Consider the following 17,852-nt stretch of genomic DNA (forward strand, 5'->3'; position numbering starts at 1 on the left):
CATCTGCATTTGGTCTAGCCACATTTCAAATGCTTAATATGTACTGGTGGCTCCATATTAGATAGTGCAGACTTAGAATTTACAACACTTTTTCTGATATCACAAAACAAAACAAAAAAAGGACAAAAATAATGGTGTAATAGACTTGCAGAACTGGATTTTTTAAATCTACTGAATAGTGAGTAACTATATGGCTACATTTTTAAAGATTTCATGTATCATTTTAATGACTACTTTCTAAAGAGTGAATACAGCTAAGAAAGCGAACCATGTCATTATAGTTTTGTTTTCTTTGCTCTGACATTTGAGCATCCTAAATTTTTCTGGAATGTCATGTTTACAAATGAGAAAGCGTGTCTGCCGGGGGGGGGCGGGGTTTAAGATAATCTCAGAAAAATGAAAACATAGTTACATGCAATACTTGTATTTTAATTTTTTAGCAGGCTGTGTTGACTATATTAAACGAATAAACCTATGGAATACCACAGATCTTTATCTTCACAGATGTTAATGACTTATAAAGTGATATTCGTATTTCTAAACTTATTTAGGTAGAATTACATAAGTTCTAAACTGTATTCTATAATTATCAAGGAAGTTAGTATTTAAAGGCATTCTCTAACAATTTATTTGAGAAAGGAATCTTCAAGCTTTATAAATCTGTTTATCATTATTAAGATTATAACTACATTGCCATACATTTTTTTATCATAAAGATAATTTGATTTTCCACAAAACTGGCCCTAATTGCAAATATATATATTCTTTACATCATATGTTTGGAACCTGTAATACCTCCCATCCCCTCCCTCACTACACCCCACCAAGAAAATGGTATTAGGTGCTTAGGTTCCTAGAACAGTGCACAAAACCGTCTTAAATCATGTCACCCCTACTTATGATGGAGGACTTGAAAAATATCTTTCTCTGTTTCTAAAAATAAAAAGTAACCCTTCACCCAACTCATCACTACCTCCTTGAGCTATTGAACAGCATAATTGGTCATTCTTTTAGATTCAAATTTATATTGGTTACTTCACTCCACTAAAAAAAGGAATAAAACTGATTGGGTCAAGGGAAAATGAGCATTTATTTAACATCAACTCTATGTCAGCTACTTTTTGGTTACTTTTATATGTATTTTTTCTCATTTACTTCTCATAAATCTCTATCAGCTAAGTATATTGTATATTAATAAAAAGAAACTTCATGAGAGAGAGAAACAAAAGCTCAAAAATTTATTTTTCCAAGGTTAGACTTCTAGTAAATGTCAAATTGGAAATCCAAAACTGATTAATGACAAAATGAAAATATGATATAATGGAAAATCTTTTTTCCATCATGTTATTTTTCCAAGAGATTTTCTAGTATTTGGAAGAGTCAGAAGCAGCTGCCTATTTGTTAGCAGAAGTAGGCATGTTAGACTCCAGGAAGAAAAAATCTGGAGTTAAATTTTTTTTAACTTGTCAGGTTCCTGTCATTTTCACATATTTGCCTCTGTGCACTCTGAGAATTAACCTTCCTTCATCAATGCCCATGTTTATTACTCTACTTCTGCTGATGGCCAGACTTCTGTAGTCCCCATAGTTTTGTTAGATCCCATGCAGTTTACAGAATTTGCCTTGCTCTCTCTTTCAGAAGGATATACAAAAGTGTTTGATGTTTCAGGAAACTCTTATTACTATAATAAAGTGAGAAATAGACGTATGGTTAAAAAGCTTCTCAAAATATTCTGTACCCCCCCCCCATTTATTCACCTAGGCCTTACAGAGAACAGTATAAATGAAGTGATAAATCTTTGGGTATATATAGTTCTGAATTATACTAAAATATGTTACCCAGAAAATCATAGATTGAAAGAAGTTTATATTGTAAATTTGGAAAAATTTATTGAGTCCTTGGTTTGTTGGAGAAAAATAGAATAAGGACAGAAGACACTCCAATATGAGACAGAGTGAGGAATATGGGTTGGTATGTTAGAACCAGCAACTGGTAACATAATTGAGAAAAATTAAGTAATTGTGTAAGATGACATATAGGTAGCTTAAGAATTTTATTTTAATTTAAAATAGTCTATGGGGTGCCTGGGTGGCTCAGTGGGTTAAGCCGCTGCCTTCGGCTCGGGTCATGATCTCAGGGTCCTGGGGTTCAGTCCCGCATCGGGCTCTCTGCTCAGCGGGGGGCCTGCTTCCCTTCCTCTCTCTCTGCCTGCCTCTTTGCCTACTTGTCCTACTTGTGATTTCTCTCTGTCAAGTGAATAAAATCTAAAAAAAATAAAATAAAATAGTCTACATACTCCCTGTTTTCCAAGTTTTGATGGAAGTTGAAAACCTCTTTGAATATGAATCTACCTTAGAGATCTTTACTTTTTTAATACAGCCATAAATTCAAATATTAATTCAAGAGGAACAAGAATTGTTTTAATTAATTAGTTAATTAATTAAAGAGGAAAAAGAAATAAAATATTTTGTGAGGATTAGATTTTGCTTTTTTTCTAGGTTCTTTCCATTATCTATTTACGATATTTTCCTGTGCAGCTCACAACTATTATGTCTTTCTAATGCACTCATGTTTATATTTCATAGAAATAAACTCTCACATAGAATATTTATTGGTTTAATATTTTATTAAAACTTATGATTACAATGAGAAATACAATGGACATAAACAGCGTATTTTTGTGTTGAAACAAACACAATCAACTGTTGTCTAGAATACAGCTTTTTTTATTGTACTTGAAACATTTGATTATGTTGAAGTATAATTTATTAGCTGCCAATACTCAATGAGACATGGGCATTGGTCGTGTTCTATAGTTATTTTGATTTTTGTTTTTTTTTTGTCTAGGCACCCCATTTATTAAGTCAGTAGAACAAATCCATAAGTTTAAGTTCTGAATCACCTGGCCATTAAAAAATACACTCACATAAGAAAGTATCTGTACTCTTGGCATAGGGCATACTTGAAATTATGATCTCTGGTGTTGGGGAGTTTAAAACTCCATTACCATGCCTTCCAAGTCTTCCAATCTCCACCTCCATCTTTTCCTGTGCCATTAAGTGGCACATGACAAAGAGGAGTATGGAGCTTGAACTTAAACCGGCTGAGTCTGAATCCCAGCAGTATCCTTGGCTAGCTATAAGACAATTCTGAGACTCAATTTCTTTCTTTCTTTTTTTTTAATTAAATTTTTAATTTTTTTTTATGAACATATAATGTATTTTTATCCCCAGGGGTACAGGTCTCTGAATCACCAAGTTTACATACTTCACAGCACTCACCATAGCACATACTCTCCCCAATGTCCATAACCCCACCCCCCCAGCCCTCCTCCCTCCAGCAACCCTCAGTTTGTTTTGTGAGATTAAGAGTCACTTATGGTTTGTCTCCCTCCTGATCCCATCTTGTTTCATTTATTCTTTTCCTACCCCCCATACCCCCCACGTTGCATCTCCACTTCCTCATATCAGGGAGATCATATGATAGTTGTCTTTCTCTGATTGACTTATTTTGCTAAGCATAATACCAACTAATTCCATCCACATCATCACAAATGGGAAGATTTCATTTCTTTTGGTGGCTGAATAGTATTCCACTGTGTATATATACCACATCTTCTTGATCCATTCATCTGTTGATGGACATCTAAGTTCTTTCCGTAGTTTTGCTATTGTGGATATTGCTGCTATAAACATTCGGGTTCACGTGCCCCATTGGATCACTACGTTTGTATCTTTAGGGTAAATACAATTGTATTACTACAATTGTAGTGCAATTTCTGGGTCATAGGGGAGCTCTATTTTCAAGTTTTTGAGGTACCGCCATGCTATTTTCCAGAGTGGTTGCATCAGCTTGCATTCTCACCAACAGTGTAGGAGGGTTCCCCTTTCTCTGCATCCTCGCCATCAGTCATTTCCTGATTTGTTAATTTTAGCCCTTCTGACTGGTGTGAGGTGGTATCTCATTGTGGTTTTGATTGTATTTCCCTGATGCTGAGTGATGTGGAGCACTTTTTCATGCGTCTTTTGACCATCTAGATGTCTTCTTTGCAGAAATGTCTGTTCATGTCCTCTGCCCATTTCTTTATTGGATTATTTATTCTTTGGGTGTTGAGTTTGCTAATCTCTTTATAGAATTTGGATACTAGCCCTTTACCTGATATGTTGTTTGCAAATATCTTCTCCCATTCTGTCAGTTGTCTTTTGGTTTTGTTAACTGTTTACTTTGCTGTGCAAAAGCTTTTGATCTTGATGAAATCCCAATAGTTCATTTTGCCCTTGCTTCCCTTGCCTTTGGTGATGTTCCCAGGAAGAAGTGTTGCAGCTGAGGTTAAAGAGGTTGCTGCCTGTGTTCTCCTCAAGGATTTTGATGGATTCCTGTCTCACATTGAGGTCCTTCATCCATTTTGAGTCTATTTTCATATATGGTGTAAGGAAATGGTCCAATTTCATTTTTCTGCATGTGGCCGTCCAATTTTCCCAACACCATTTGTTGAACAGACTGTCTTTTTTCCACTGGACATTCTTTCCCGCTTTGTCGAAGATTAGTTGACCGTAGAGTTGAGGGTCTATTTCTGGGCTCTCTATTCTGTTCCATTGATCTATGGGTCTGTTTTTGTGCCAGTACCATACTGTCTTGATGATGACAGCTTTGTAATAGAGCTTGAAGTCCGGAATTGTGATGCCACCAATGTTGGCTTTCTTTTTCAATATTCCTCTGGCTATTCAAGGTCTTTTCTGGTTCCATATAAATTTTAGGATTATTTGTTCCATTTCTTTGAAAAAAATGGATGGGATTTTGATAGGGATTGCATTTAATGTGTAGATTGCTTTAGGTAGCAGAGACATTTTCACAATATTTGTTCTTCCAATCCAGTAGCATGGAACATTTTTCCATTTCTTTGTGTCTTCCTCAATTTCTTTCATGAGTACTTTATAGTTTTCTGAGTATAAATTCTTTGCCTCTTTGGTTAGGTTTATTCCTAGGTATCTTATGGTTTTGGGTGCAATTGTAAATGGCATTGACTCCTTAATTTCTCTTTCTTCTATCTTGGTGTAAAGAAATGCAACTGATTTCTGTGCATTGATTTTTATATCCTGACACTTGACTGAACTCCTGTACAAGTTCTAGCAGTTTTGGAGTGGAGCCCTTTGGGTTTTCCACATATAGTATCATATCATCTGCAAAAAGTGATAGTTTGACTTCTTCTTTGCCGATTTGGATGCCTTCATTTTCTTTTTGTTGTCTGATTGTTGAAGCTAGGACTTCTAGTACTATGTTGAATAGCAGTGGTGATAATGGACATCCCTGCTGTGTTCCTGACCTTAGTGGAAAAGCTCTCAGTTTTTCTCCATTGAGAATGATATTTGCGGTGGTGTTTTCATAGATGGCTTTGATGATATTGAGGTATGTGCCCTCTATTCCTACACTTCAAAGAGTTTTGATCAGGAAGGGATGCTGTATTTTGTCAAATGCTTTTTCAGCATCTATTGAGAGTATCATATGGTTCTTGTTCTCATTAAAAAAATGTATTGCATCACATTAATTGATTTGCAGATGTTGAACCAACCTTGCAGCCCTGGAATAAATCCCACTTGCTCATGGTGAATAATCTTATTAATGTACTGTTGGATCCTTTTGGCTAATATTTTGGTGAGAATTTTTGCATCTGTGTTAATCAAGGGTATTTGTCTGTAGTTCTCTTTTTTGATGGGATCCTTATCTGGTTTTGGGACCAAGGTGATGCTGGCTTCATAAAATGAGTTTGGAAGTTTTCCTTCCATTTCTATTTTTTGGAACAGTTTCAGGAGAATAGGAATTAGTTCTTCTTTAAATGTTTGAAAGCATTTCCCTGGGTAGCCTCCTGGCCATGAGCTTTTTTTGTTTGGAGATTTTTGATGACTGTTTCAATCTCCTTACTGGTTATAGGTCTGTTCAGGTTTTCTTTTTCTTCCTGGTTCAATTGTGGTAGTTTATATGTTTCTATGAATGCATCCATTTCTTTCAGATTGTCAAATTTGTTGCCAAGGAGTTGTTCAGAGTATGTTCTTATAATTGTTTTTATTTCTTTGGTGTTGGTTATGATCTCTCCTCTTTCATCACAAATTTATTAATTTGGGTCCTTTCTCTTTTCTTTTTGATAAGTCTGGCCAGGGGTTTGTCAATCTTATTAATTCTTTCAAAGAACCAGCTCCTAGTTTCGTTGATTTGTTCTATTGCTTTTTTTATTTCTATTTCATTGATTTCTGCTCTGATCTTATGACTTCTCTTCTCCTGCTGGGTTTAGGCTTTCTTTGTTGTTCTTTCTCTAGCTCCTTTAGGTGTAGGGTTAGGTTGTGTATTTGAGACCTTTCTTGTTTCTTGAGAAAGGCTTGTACTGCTATATATTTTCCTCACAGGACTGCCTTTGCTGTGTCCCACAGATTTTGAACCGTTGTCTTTTCATTATCATTTGTTTCCATAAATTTTTTCAATTCTTCCATAATTTCTTGGTTGACCCATTCATTCTTTAGAAGGATGCTGTTTAGTCTCCATGTATTTGGGTTCTTTCCAAATTTCCTCTTGTGATTGAGTTCTAGCTTCAGAGCATTGTGGTCTGAAAATATGCAGGGAATGATCCCAATCTTTTCATACCGGTTGAGACCTGATTTGTGACCCAGGATGTGATCTATTCTGGAGAATGTTCCATGCGCCCTAGAGAAGAATGTCTATTCTGTTGCTTTGGGATGAAATGTTCTGAATATATCTGTGATGTCCATCTGGTCCAGTGTGTCATTTAAGGCCTTCATTTCCTTGTTGATCTTTTGCTTGGATGATCTGTCCATTTCAGTGAGAGGAGTGTTAAAGTCCCCTACTATTATTGTAATATTGTTGATGTGTTTCTTTGATTTTGCTATTAATTGGTTTATATAGTTGGCTTCTCCTGTGTTAGGGGCATAGATACTTAAAATTGTTAGGTTTTCTTGTTGGACAGACCCTTTGAGTATGATATAGTGTCCTTCCTCATCTCTTATTATAGTTTTTGGCTTAAAATCTAATTGATCTGATATAAGGATTGCCACTGCAGCTTTCTTCTGATATCCATTAGCACGGTACATTGTTTTCCACCCCCTCACTTTAAATCTGGAGTTGTCTTTGGGTCTAAAATGAGTTTCTTGTAGGCAGCATATTGATTTTTTTTTTTTATCCATTCTGATACCCTGTGTCTTTTAATTGGGGCAATTAGCCCATTAACATTCAGGGTAACTATTGAGCGATATGAATTTAGTGTCATTGTATTGCCTGTAAGGTGACTGTTACTGTATATTGTCTGTTCCTTTCTGATCTACTACTTTTAGGGTCTCTCTTTGCTTAGAGGACCCCTTTCAATTTTTCCTGCAGAGCTCATTTGGTGTTTGCAAATTCTTTCAGTTTTTGTTTGTCCTGGAAACTTTTTATCTCTCCTTCTATTTTCAATGATAGCCTAGCTGGATATAGTATTCTTGGCTGCATGTTTTTCTCATTTAGTGCTCTGAATATATCATGCCAGTTCTTTCTGGCCTACCAGGTTTCTGTGGAGAAGTCTGCTGCCAATCCAATGTTTTTACCCTTGTATGTTGCAGACTTCTTTTCCTGGGCTACTTTCAAGATTTTCTCTTTGTCGCCAAGAGTTGTAAATTTTACTATTAGATGATGGTGTGTGGACCTATTCTTATTGATTTTGAGGGGGTTTCTCTCTGCCTCCTGGATTTTGATGCTTGTTCCCTTTGCCATATTAGGGAAATTCTCTACAATAATTCTCTCCAATATACCTTCTGCTCCCCTCCCTCTTTCTTCTTCTGGAATCCCAATTATTCTAATGTTGTGTCATCTTATGGTGTCACTTATCTCTCGAATTCTCCCCTCATGGTCCAGTATTTGTCTCTCTTTTGCTCAGCTTCTTTATTCTCTGTCATTGGTCTTCTATATTACTAATTCTTTCTTCTGCCTCATTTATCCTAGCAGCAAGAGCTTCCATTTTTGATTGCATCTCATTAATAGCTTTTTTTATTTCAACTTAGTTAGATTTTAGTTCTTTTATTTCTCCAGAAAGGACTTTTATCTCTCCAGAGAGGGTTTCTATAATATCATCTAGGCCTTTTTCAAGCCCGGCTAGAACCCTGTGAATTGTCATTCTGAACTCTAGATCTGACATATTACCAATGTCCATATTGATTAGGTCCCTAGCCTTTGGTATTGCCTCTTTTTTTGTTTGTTTGTTTGTTTGTTTTGTGGTGAGATTTTGTCCAGATAAGAATATATGAAGGAGCAAATAAAATATTAAAAGGGCGGCAAAGACCCCAGGAAAATGCACTTTAGCCAAATCCGAAGAGACCCCAAATCATGAGGGGAAGAAAGGGGATTAAAAAAAAAAATCAGAAAAAAAAATTTAAAAAAAAAAGAAAGAAAGCAAATGAAAAAAATATATAAAAAATATTTATATAGTAGACTGGTGACTAGAACAGGATTATCCACTTAATTTTGGGAGTATTTTGGTCTCTTAGAAGAAACTACCTCCCAAAATTTTAAAGAATGAAAAACATATATAAGGGTAAACACAATGAAGGGATGGAATATGCTTATAAAGATGAAAAAAAAAATTTTTTTTAATTTCTACAAAAGGAGTTGATAAAGTAAGTTGGTTGGGAGAATAAAGAAAAAGAAAGTGGAGAGATTTTGCTCAGGCTGAAGACTAGAACAAGCCTGGAGCTAGATTCAAGGCATATTTTGATCTATTAGAAGTTGTACCACAAATTTTTTAGAAGAAAAAACCCTATGTGTATACAAAAAATAAAGTTAGATACAATGAAGGATAAAATATGACTATAATAATGATGGTTCAAAAAAGATTATTATTATTATTTTTTTTATGAAAGGTATTAAGATAAACTAGTTAAAAATGTTAAAAGAGGAAAGGGTAAAAGTTAAAAAAAATTTAGAAGAAGAAAAAAAATTTAAAAAAAATTAAATTAACTGCAAGACTAAGGAATCATGGGGAGAAAGCCATGAATTCCATGCTTTGCTTTCTCCTTCTCTGGGATTCTGCTGTTCTCCTTGGTACATGAACTTGGTCTTGGCTGGATTTCTTGTTGATCTTCTGTGGGCAGGGCCTGTAGTCGTGATTCTCAAGTGTCTTGCCCCATGCGGAATTGCACTGACCTTACCATGGGCCGGGCTAAGTAATCTGCTCAGGTTTGCTTTTGGGGGCTTTTGTTCCCTGAATGCTTTCCATAGAGTTCTGGAGGATGGGAATGGGAGTTGAGAGCTCAGGTCCCCACTCCTCAGTGCACCCTCAGAGACAAGCGCTCAATCAGTCCCCTGTCCCTGGCCTCTGGCTACGCTCTGAGCTCACCTAGCCTGTGACCAGTTCAAGGTAACCCCGAGCTGAGAGCTCACTCCTTGGCTCCGTCTCTGTAGCCGGCTTCCACACTCTAATACCTGTGAGCTCTGCGGCACTCAGAAACCCCTGATCCTTCTGTGACCCGGCGGGACCTGGAGTCCCGCTGACCCCGCATGGGTTTCACCCCAGATTAGCCTCTGGAATGATGTCCCTCAGTGGAGCAGACTTTTAAATGTCCTGATTTTGTGTTCCGTTGCTCCACCGCTTGTCAGGAGCTGGACCCTCCCCCTGAGGTCTATCTTTCCCGTTGTTTTGGATTCACTTCTCCGCCAGTCTTACCTTTCAGAAAGTGGTCGATTTTCTGTTTCTAGAATTGTTGCTGCTCTTCTCTTTGGTCTTCTGTTGGATTTATAGATGTAGATCTCCTGCTACCTGATGTAGTCTCAGCCTGCTTCTTCTCCACCATCTTGAATCCTCCCCCTATAGTTTTTTTTAGCTTGGTATATCTCTTAAGTGAAGTCTGTTTAAGAGAACTTTTGCTAAAAACTTAAATGATCAGAACCTAGCAAGGGTATTCAAGAAAGGCTTCATGAATTCTTACGTTAATGTGTTTTATTAGGTATATTTGCATCCTAAATGACAGAAATTGAACTCATGAATCAAGAGAAAATATACTAATAAACTCAAAGTAATTTATTGGTATATGTAATTAAGAAGTTCAGGAACTTATCCTTCAGGAAACCTTGATCCAAAATCTGACCTAATTGCACTATGATTGTTTGTTCCAGTCCTTGGTTTTGTTTTGATTTGTATTCATTCCCTTCTCCAGCAAGTTTCCCCATCTTAAGGCCAAAAATATCTAGGGGATACATTTTTGTTACAGCAAACAATCACTGTGAAAAGGTCTGTTCCTGATTGTTCCAGGAAAAATCTAGTAAGTCTCACTGGCTGGGTCTGAGTCACATATACACTCAACAACTCACTCTGGCTAGGAGAGGGGTTTTGTCATTCAGCTGGAGCTTGATCACAGCCCTGCCCCTGGAAAATGGTAAAGTTCTCCTTCAACCACTTGGATTGCCAAAGAGGTTGAGTGTGTCTCTACGGAGATGCTAAGACAACAAAAAAAAATGCAAACTTTATCCAAGTAGAAGTGTGGCATTATCTAACTTTTAAAGTTTTGGGGCAGCACTTAAAGGCAGAGAGGACTGCCTCCTTTTAGACCCAGATATGCTTTGTCTTCTCTATGATTTTATTTCTTCATGACCCCAAATCATTTCTTCTGCTGTATTACACTGTAACTTGCATCAGGCCTGGCATTTTCTAGTACATAAAAGCATTTTCTGCTGTTTAGCTGTTAAATCACAGATCTTCCTCTAACTTTCTCAGAGGCAATGTTTCTAATGATATCATTTTGTGTATTTGTATTTGCAACTGCCTTTATAAGACTTCATGAAATATAATCCCCTGCATGAATTTTCTGGAATCTCTAGAATGACTCTTGCTCAGGATTATTATAAGAAGACTTTTTCAGGTTTCCATAGTTTAAACAAAGCAAAAGTCTATGTATCTATAGCTCTATCTATCTAGCTATCATCTATCATGTCTATTATCTTCTGGACTGAGCACCTAGAAGTTACTCTCTTGTACTTTCTGTCTCCTCAAAGCATCGTATCAGTAGTTTCAAGATAATATCTATTTTTATTTTTTTAATTTTGAAAATATTTTATTTTTATTTTAGAGAGAGCAAAAGATTTCAGAGAGGGAGAGGGAGAAGCAGACTTCTCATTAAGCAGAGAGCCTAACTTGGGTGGGGCTTAATCCCAGGACCCTGAGATCATGACTGAGCTGAAAGCAGAAGCTTAATCGATGGAGCCACCCAGGCACCACAATAATAATCTATTTTTAACAAATTGATACCTTGCTCCAAGGTACTAGTGCTTTTGTTTTAATCATTTCTCATTATATATGAGAATTATATATATTATATATGCACAACCTCCTGTATAGCATATGATTAGTTATATTTCTTTAGATACTAGCAGTACTGAATTTATGTCAGTGGCATTGTTATATATTTTTGATATCAAACAGATGTTTATGCAAAGTTTTTCAAGCTACTAGCTAATAACAAAAGGAGCGGATCTTAGCGCTAGTGAAATATAGTGGAGATTTACATTGTTTATAAAAAGAAAAGAAAAAAAAAAACTCTGCTAGGTGCAGTCTACCTCTGCCTATAGCATTCTTATTTACTATTTTAATTTTTTTTTGAATTTCTACATGCAAATGACAGCCATGAGTCATTAATTATTCATAAGTGCACATGTTGCTTTTCAGACTTTAATAATAAAGATGTTGTTTGCATCTTTTTTATAATCTAGCATTTTGGGAGGCACCAGCATGGCTCAATCAGTTAAGCATCGCCTTCAGCTCAGGTCATGGTCCCCAGGCTCCTGGGTTCACGCCCCACATCATGTTCCCTACTGGGTGGAGAGCCTGGTTCTCCCTCTCCCTCTGTTGCTCTGGCTGCTTGTGCTCTCTTTCCCTCTCTCTTTCAGTGTCCAATAAATAAATACTTTTTTAAAATAAATCTAGCATTTTGGTAAAACTAAATATTTCAAATAATAATAATCCATAAAGTCTTTTGTTCAATCAAGAATCAAGACAAATCTTGGATTAGTAGAGGGCAGCCATGTCAAAGATCTGTATTTCCCTTTTGGTCTCTGTAGATACCCAAATCTTACAGGAGACGTTAGGAGATAGTTACAGCTCTGAGAAGAATGTGAGCATTAACATAAATTTAGGCTGAAGTGCTATAGTGTTCTGTTTAAACATCTCAAATAACATACTTTCTATTTTCTGAATTATTTTTAATACTTAATTTTTGAGTTTTTGTAATAATAGCCTTATTTTCTGATGTTTATTTATTATTTCTTAGAGATTTTATTTATTTATTTGATAAAGAGAGAGAGAGCACGAGACTGAAGAGGGGCAGAGGGAGAGGAAAAAAAGCAGACTCCCTGCTAAGCAAGGAGACTGAGCAGGGCTCAATCCCAGGACCCTGGGATCATGACCTCAGCCCAAGGCAGACACTAACCACTGAGCCACCCAGGCACCCTTCTGATTTTTTTTTTTTTTAAGATTTTATTTTTTTATTTGACAGACAGAGATCACAAGCAGGCAGAGAGGCAGGGAGAGAGAGAGGAGGAAGCAGGCTCCCCGCTGAGCAGAGAGCCTGATGTGGGACTCGATCCCAGGAGCCTGAGATCATGACCCGAGCCGAAGGCAGTGGCTTAGCCCACTGAGCCACCCAGACGCCCCTGATGTTTATTTTAACATTAAGTCAATTCTTCACCCAGAAAACTTGGCAAGGCTTTATATTAAAATATCATCCACTTAAATTCCATTTCAGACAGAACAAAATGATCTTGAACTTGAGAGGCTTGCTTCTTTTTTGCACATACTATATTAATATTAATCCACTTATGTTTGTTTGACAAATGTTATTTTAGAAAATATTGCTGCAACTTACCTTGAGATAATATTTGCCATAGAATATAAAATATAAATCAAATTTGAGTTACTCTCCAAGAATATATGTTTTTGAATAACGTGATGATAGTTATTTAGGCATTTTACACAGAATAATTTTGTTTATGTGCTTAAGTAGTTATTTTCAAGAAGCACTTTGGACCCTTATTTATCCATGCTGTTTGTCAAATATTTAAGACACAGTTTTAAAGACAAGAACTATACCTTATTTGAACAAATCTTTCAGTCATGAAAAAAATATCAATAGTTTTCATTGCATTTGAACCACAAGAATATCACTTAACAAACCACCTCAGCCACTTATTTAATGTCCTGCATAACTTGCATAAGTGATGTTTTTGTTTATCACAGGGAGATCTGATGCCTTATACTTTATTCTTATGCTTTCTTCATTAGATTGAAAGTTACTTGTAGAATTACTTGTTAAAAAAATAGAAAAATATAAGAATATACATTATAATAGTTATATAGATTTCACATTTCTAACATTTTAGTCACTTTTCTTATATAATAACAGTAGGAAAAACTTGTCATCAACAGAAATAATTTCCATAATGGTACATCAAGATAAAAATTTGTCTTAACCCCAGTTTTCTATCTTATATTTTCTAGTATAAATTAGGTTTGCTTTGTCTATTTGTCTCAGTAGACTAATCATAGCATCCGTTTCTAGAATATTGGAAAATTTCTTACTGAGTATCAGAAGCACACTGTAATAACAGTATGAATATTTTAATATAGCTAACAGTTAATTTGATTACATTTTTAAAGAACAAGTGATACCAGTGGTCTCTTTCAAATTTAGTAAAATGTGAAAGTTAAAGCTGATGAAGATAATACAAAAAGTATATAAAAATATTGAAAAAGACTAGGAACTTCAAATGTAAATATCAATATAAGAATCCTGAAAATTATATTGGAAAACATAATCCTGTAGCACTTTAAGGAATAAGACACTAAAAAAGTTGATTCATTCAAAGAATTCAATGGGAATTACTCAAAATACTTTTTTTAAAAAAGCCATTAGTATCTTTTACTAAAATATAGATCAAGGTGGAAACATAACTTGTGTTCATGGCAGTTAAAACGCCTTTGAGGAAATTCCGACACAAAATCCTAATAAATTAAGAATAGATAAAATTTTCTATAATATAAAATGATCCAGATCTCAAAAAATAAGTTAGCTATGTTCTTAATAGTACACAGCAAAAGAATTATTATTAAAGTGATGAACTTACTAACATTTTTCTTTCTTTATTTTTTTAAGTTTTTAATTAAATACCAGTTTAGAATTTAACATGCAGTGTAATCTTGGTTTCAGGTGTATAATTTAGTGATTCAACACTTACATACAATACTCAGTAAACCATTTTTAAATAAAATAAGTAATAAATGTGAACTTGTAAAAGCGGGAAGTAAAATCATCATTATTTACTTATTATATTATTTGTGAAGTCAATGAGAAAATTATAAGGAACCATGTAATTCAGTGAAACTACTCGTGGAAAGCTTAATATTTAAGTTTTATTTTATAAAACCTATTTAAAAATTTAAAGGAAGGAGAAATTTTATATATATCATAGCAACCAAAAATATGAAATGTCTAGAATTACGCTTAATAAGAACTATATGTAAAAATCAACTGACTTACATGAAATAAGACAGTAATTAAAACAAAATTTTTTCTTGAATAGGAAACTACATTACTGGAAAGATGATTTTTTTTCACAAATTTGTTAGCCTAATGTAAACATAATAAGAAACAGCAGCAGGAATTCTTTTTAAAGTTGATGTTTATACTGATATCTGCATACAAAATAAAATAAGCAAACTTTAAAAGTGCTTTCTTTTCTTTTTTTAAAAAAAATTTTATGTTATTTTTTCAGTGTTCCAAGTTTCATTGTTTATGTGCCACACTCAGTACTCCATGAAATATGTGCCCTCCATAATACCCACCACCAGACTCACCCAACCCCCCCATTTCCTCCCTTCCAAAACCCTGTTTGTTTCTCAGAGTCCACAGTTTCTCATGGTTGGTCTCACCCTCCAATTTCCCCTAATTCACTTTTCCTTTCCTTTTCCTAATGTCCTCAATGTTATTTCCTATGCTTCACAAGTAAGTGAAACCATACAATAATTGACTTTCTCTGTTTGACTTATTTCACTCAGCATAATCTCCTCCAGTCCCATCCATGCTGATGCAAAAGTTGGGTATTCTTTCTGATGGCTGAGTAATATTCCATTATATGTATGTACCGTATCTTCTTTATCCATTCATCTGTTGAAGGGCTTAAAATACTAAGAGAATGTAATATAAATAAAATATTTTATTTGGCAAGCTGACTAATTGAAAGACTAAGGAAGAAAACATGGCAATTCCGTATGACAAATTTAGTGTGGAAATTTAGTATAATATAGAGGTGTTATTTCAAAAGAGTAGGAAAAAAGATAGTTTATTAAATATCTGATTGTTAGACAAGCAGGGTACAAATACATCTCAGGTGGATTAAAAACCTCTATGTAAACAATGATGTCATAATATTGCCATAAGGAAACAATAGCAAATTCATTTTCTAACCTTGGTGGAGGAAATCCTTTAAAACATGACAAAAGAAAAAGGTAAAAGAAATTGAAATATTTATCTCTGCATAACAAAAATTCAGTATTCTAAATGGAAAAAATGTTCCATAACTATTGATATATAAATGTCAGGCTAATAAAGTTGCTGTACACATAAGAAATAAATTATTTTAATTTAAAAATGGCTGTTACCAATAGTCGTAAAATCTCAAGGAGGATGGGTAGGGGAAAGAGAATGAAGAAAAAATAGAATAAAAAGTTCTCAGCAGGTTCTCTTATGTTGACCATCTGAAAGTTGCACTATAAGAAGAAACAACCTCCTCCTGTCTGCCATCTGCTCAGCAGCCACGAAGAAGCAACCATGCATGAATGCATCTCCCTCCATGTTACCCAGGCTGGTGTCCATATTGTCAGTGCCTCCTGGGAGCTCTATTGTTTGCAACATGGCATTCAGCCAGAAGGTTGGATGCCAAGTGACAAGACCATTGGGGGAGATGACTCCTTCAACACCTTCCTCAGTGAGATGGGCATTGGAAAGCATGTGCCCAGGGCAGTGTTTGTAAACCTGAAACCCACAGTAATTGATGAAGCTCATTACAGGCAAGGAAATTGCTGCCAATAACTAAACCCTAGGGCTCTACAAGGAAATCAGTGACCTTGTGTTGGACCAAATTCACCAACTGGCCCACCAGGGCACAGGTCTTCAGGGCTTCTTGGCTTTCCACAACTTTGGAGGGGAATGGTTCAGGGTTCACCAACCCACTGATGGAACATTCCTTTGATAATTATGGCAGGAAGTCCAAGCTGGAGTTCCCCATTTACCCAGCTCATCCCCCCCTCTGCCCTCACCAATTTCCACAGCTTTAGTTGAGCTTTACAGCTCCATCCTCACTACCCACACCACCTGGGAGCACTCATTGTGTCTTCATGGTAGACAATAAGGCCATCTATAATATCTGTTTTAGAAATATTGATACTGAATGCCCAACTTACAATAACCTAAGTAGGCTGGTTGATAGGTCAAATTGTGTCATCAATCACTGCTTTCCTCAGATTTGATGGAGCCCTGAATGTTCATCTGACAGAATCAGACAGACCAACTTTTGTGACTTGTCCCACATCCACCTTCCTCTGGCCACATATGCTTTTTGTCATCTCTGCTGAGAAAGCTGACTCTGAACAGCTTCTGTAGCTGAAATCACCAATGAATGCTTTGAGCCAGCCAACTAGATGGTGAAATATGACCTTCACCATGGTAAATGCATGGCTTGCTACCTGTTGTACTATGATGACTTGGTTTCCAAAGATGTCAGTGCTGCCATGGCTACCATCAAGACCAAATATGCCATCCAGTTTGTGGACTGCTGCCCCACCAGTCCCAAAGTCAGCATTAATTACCAGCCTTTGTACCTGGTGGAGACATGGCCAAAGTACAGTGAGCTGTGTGCACGCTGAGCAGCATCACAGTCATTGCTGAGGCCTAGGCTTGCCTGGACCACAAGTTTGACCTGATGTGTGCCAACTGCCTTTGTTCACTGGTATGTGGGTGAAAGCATGGAGGAAGGAGAGTTTTTTGAGGTCTGTGAGGATATGGCTGCCCTTGAATAGGATTATAAGGAGGTTGGTGTGGACTCTGTTGAAGAAGAAGATGAAGAAGGAGAGGAATACTATAGTTAAAAAGGTCACAAATGTGCTGCCCTTACTGGGTAGCTTATTCTGTTTTAAACACTGAAAAGTTGTGCTCTCATTAGTTGATTTGTATGTAATAGGGTATACTTTCATGTAAAATGACTGACATATGCTTTAAAACACAATACTTTCTGGGGCGCCTGGGTGGTTTAGTTGGTTGGGTGACCAGCTTTTTATTTTGGCTCAGGTAATAATCTCAGGGTCCTGGAATCAAGTCCACTTTCTGGCTCCACCCTCTGTAGGGAGCCTTCTTAAGGGTTCTGTCTCTCCTCCATCTGCCCTATCCCCTGCTCATGTACTCTCTCTCTCTCTCTCTCTCTGTGTATCTCTAAAGTAAATAAATCTTAAAAAAAAAAAGAAAGAAAGAAAGAAAGGAAGGAAGAAACAAAACCACAACACTTGGTTACAGACTCAAGCTGTCCATTTCTCTGATGGGTTTGAATAAAGAATTCCTGTCTTAAATGAAAAAAAAAAAAAAGAGTCTCTATGAGGTAATAAAAACCTTGCATAATTCAACTTCACTCATAATTTAAAAATTTTATTTTAATTTATTTTATTTTAATTAGAATTTTCTACCTATCCCATTGACAAAAATTGAAAATAATTTTAATACACAAGATTCTCTAGGAAGTTAAAAACAAGAATCTTGTGCATTTTATGTGGGCATGTCAGCTGG

At 35.9% G+C, this 17,852-nt stretch overlaps 1 pseudogene; it reads left to right on the forward strand.

The window, feature by feature from the left end:
* The first annotated feature begins 15,848 nt into the window (after positions 1-15,848).
* On the forward strand, positions 15,849-17,164 carry LOC116574945 (annotated as a pseudogene).
* The last annotated feature ends 688 nt before the right edge of the window (positions 17,165-17,852 follow it).

This window comes from Mustela erminea, chromosome 16, assembly GCF_009829155.1.
Source record: "Mustela erminea isolate mMusErm1 chromosome 16, mMusErm1.Pri, whole genome shotgun sequence".
Lineage (NCBI taxonomy): Eukaryota > Metazoa > Chordata > Mammalia > Carnivora > Mustelidae > Mustela > Mustela erminea.